At 31.6% G+C, this 3,782-nt stretch overlaps 1 long non-coding RNA gene across 1 annotated transcript; it reads right to left on the bottom strand.

Moving 5' to 3' along the window:
• Positions 1–546: 546 nt before the first annotated feature.
• LOC118404167 lies at positions 547–2,580 on the bottom strand. The gene is made up of 2 exons (XR_004829757.1): positions 1,896–2,580; positions 547–1,455 (listed from the first exon to the last, which is right to left on the bottom strand). It is a non-coding gene; the product is annotated as an uncharacterized LOC118404167 (long non-coding RNA).
• Between the last annotated feature and the right edge of the window lie 1,202 nt (positions 2,581–3,782).

The following is a 3,782-nucleotide window of genomic DNA, read 5'->3' as shown; positions in this document are numbered from 1 at the left end:
ATGACCTAGAACTTGTCATACATTTTATCCTGTACAGCTGTTGTGCAATAAAGAATGTATCTTGTATATCACTACCAAAAATGATGTTTGCTTGTTTTGCTTACCCCACACTACCAAAAATGCCATTCTTATCTATCTTTGTGGAAGAAAAGTTATCTTCCACAAAGAAAATTATTCTCTGTGTGAGAAAATAAGAAAACAAGAAAATGTCAGTTAGAAGGTGAAAGTTTTCTTAGAATATTTTTCTCAGGCCAAGCTGTTCTTTCTTAAAGTTTTGGGACTAAAAACTTAAGATAAATCTTCTTGTGGCAAGAATGATTCTGTGGTACAGAATTTATATCTAATCATAGTTTTAAACCTATAAATGTTCTCTAAACTAAGAAAAATCATCTTATTCTAGAACAAAGATTAAATAACTTATAGCAGGAAAACCTAGATTATGTTTCTTGAAAGGTTCTTGTAGCAAGAAAATCTTTCTGTCCTTAATAATAGATTTCTTGTTGCTTCTTGCACTAACCATATTATGCATCTTGTATGAAGATTTAGATTCTTTCAACAAGAATAACCTTCCGTCCTTAAGAATAGATGTCTTAAACCAAATATATATTATCTTGTACAAAGATTAAGATTCTGGTAGCAGGTCAAACCTAGAATCAGTTTCTTGAAAGTTATTTGGAAGCAAGGAAACCTTTCTGCCCTAAAGAACTAAGTTACCAGTTAACAGAATATGCGTCTTGTGCTAAGATTCAGGATCTTGCTCAAGAATTCCTTTCTAATCTTAAGACTGATACTCTTACTCTTAGACAGTGATTCTCTGTACAAGTCCGGAAATCTTGCACCAGGAATATTTTACTTGCACCAAGAATCAGCTTCTGGTTCAAGAATTTCTTCCTTCCTAAAGACACACCAAGAAAATGTCTCTCGCATTGAGATTCACTTTCTTGAACAATCATTCCTGCTGTCAAATACTTGAAAACAGAAAATCACTAAATAGTTAATAGCAACTACAAAAATGTTAGAGGAAGAAATCTCAACAAATTATGTGAATAGTATAGGAATGTTTATTACCACATTCTTGCATAAGACTTATGAAGTATGATCACAATAGTAACAGTCTTTGAATGGAAATACTTTTACGATGACAGTACCAGACAAACATCAATAATTCCTTTACATTCAGATTGCCAATTATTTATCTTGATATACGTACAAGAAGAAGAGTCTCAAATTCATTACGCTTCTCAAAGAAGCATTTACAGCAATATTACTGCATTACTTAAATGGCAGTGTAGCTGTTTTGTAGCGGAATATGCTAACTACTACTAAAGGCCATAATTTATAAACTTAGATATAACTATTCCATATGGTTACAGAGTATCACATTCCAAAATAGAGCAAACCCTTGCAGTGAACTTTTCATTCTTGACATTTGGTATGGTCAAAACCTCCAGACACCTAAAGTGAAAGACCTTTATTACTTCGTAGTCTTACACAAAACAACAAAAAAGGTATAAAGTAAACAATTTTGAATAATATATATTAATTTCAGTAATGCACTGTACTATATACCTATTCTTTAATCCACTGGTGACACCTATAGATATGTATATATATGTTTACTTGATACCGTAATGAAGTTTTTGAACCGAAATACAGCAGACTAACCCTGTTATATGAAATGGAATCTCCCAACGATTATTTTGGTTAGACATACAATGTGCACATAGAATTTGGCAGCCAAAAGGTGGATAAACTATAGCTATGGAAACAACTCTTGCCTCTCCATATCTACTGCTTTGTCAAGATTCTGTGCCTTGTTGCTTTTGAACCCTATACTCTAAAGTCTATGCATGGACTTCTTTTATCTTGAAGGTGGGGGAGGGGGGCACACTTACCTTATCCTTCATATCTGGTTCCCAGCTGTTTCTGCTGCATAGATTTTTAGCAAATTGAACCCAGTCCCCAGTGCCTCACATGATTATGGTCCCTTTTACCTTACTTTTGACTGTAAAACTGGCATGAGTTATCAACTGATACAAAGAGTAGTGAACTGAACTGCTGCAACTGTCACTCTGTTCAAAATGGAGATGGGGTAGCCCAACTGTACTCTGGGATACAGATCAACCAATCAGGGGTTCAGAAAAAGTCACATGACCAGAGACGCTAGAAAAACAAGAAATGTTAAGAAATATTTTCTTATAACTGTTCAAAATAGAGATGGACCACCTGGGGTAGCCCAACAGTACTCTGAGATACAAATAAACCAATCAGGAGTTCAGAAAAAGTCACATGACAAGATAGGCTAGAAAATCAAGAAATGTTTTCTTGTTACCAAGACTAATTCTTAACAAAGACACCAAATGGGTTTGATTTGAGGAAATCAAAGTTTAACATAACTTTGAACTAAACATAGCTTGGTCACCAACAGAAATTTCAAAAGAAAGGTTACCATACTATTCAACTAAATGTTATATCTTGCAACTACCTCTAGGTGCCATGAACCCCCAAAAAATATCTTGTTTTTCTTAATCAAGAAAGTTAAGAAATATATTCTAGTATATCTTAAACATTACCAAGAAAAACAAGAAGCAACTTTCTTAAGCTTTTTGAATAAGGAAAACATAACATTAAAGAATTTTATGCTAGTTGTAACTTTTTGTTTTGATTTCTTGATTTTATGATGTAAGTAAGTGAAGAAAAGAATTCTTGTATCTTCTTAAACATAACCAAGAAAATCAAGAATTATCTTTCTTAAACTTTCTGGATAAGGAAAATAAGAACATTTGTGAATTTTATGCTTGTCATATCTTGTTTTAGAGTTTCTTTTTTTCTTCTTTTTCTTAACATTATTTGGTCAAGAAAGTGAAGAAAAAAGTTCTTGTATCTTCTTAATTGATAGAAAGAAAAACAAGAATAATCTTTCTCAAACCCCCTGGATAAGAAAATCAAGAAAAGTCAAGAATGTTCTTCTAGCAAACCAAGATTTTATGTAGAAATTGAAAATGACAAGATTAAAGATCTTACGGTTAGAATCTATGGAATACTCTGTTTGATCTTAGAGAAAATGAATCTTATGGGAAGATTGAAAAATAAAGTTTTTCTTAAATTTCTAGAAAATTCTTGTTGGCAAGTATCTTAATAGAAATACTTTCTTCACTTAAGAAAAAATAGAGAAAAACTCTTTCTCCAAGAACTAACATACAGAGATTTTGCAGAGGGTTTCTTACTTTCCTTGAATTTTCTTTACCGAAGAAAATCTTTCTCTACATAAGAAAACAAGAAAAATAAGAAAAACCATTTTTGGTAGTGCATGGACAATTCTTATATGAAGAAAAAATATTCTTGCAGGAAGAAAATGTAGAATAAAATTCTAAGCAAAACAAGCAAAACAATAATCTACCAAAAAATCTTAATTCTCATGCAAAGAACAATTTTCTTATTCTTCTTTGGTGAAGAAAATTTTTTCTCGCACCTAAGAACTTTAAGCAAAATCTTCTTGTTTTTTCTTATGGTGCAAGAAAAAAAATCTAGAAATGCTTATTTTTTTTTAAATCTTAAGAAATACAAGAATTTTTGCTCTTGATGTAAGAAAAGTATTCTTGGTGTAAGAATATTAATCTCAAAAATGTCTAAAAAAATTCAAGCAAAAATTTGCTTGCCCCATGGACAAGCATGTTTTTCTTAGATTTCTTGGGGACAGAATAATTTTCTTCCTGGAAGATAAATTTTCTGTGAGGAAGAAAAACAAGATACACAGAAAAAATCATTTTTGGTATATATGT

The sequence above is a fragment of the Branchiostoma floridae genome, chromosome 17, assembly GCF_000003815.2.
Source record: "Branchiostoma floridae strain S238N-H82 chromosome 17, Bfl_VNyyK, whole genome shotgun sequence".
NCBI classification, from domain to species: domain Eukaryota; kingdom Metazoa; phylum Chordata; class Leptocardii; order Amphioxiformes; family Branchiostomatidae; genus Branchiostoma; species Branchiostoma floridae.
Note: the sequence above shows the minus strand (reverse complement) of the source record. Positions and strands in the feature narration are given on the sequence as shown.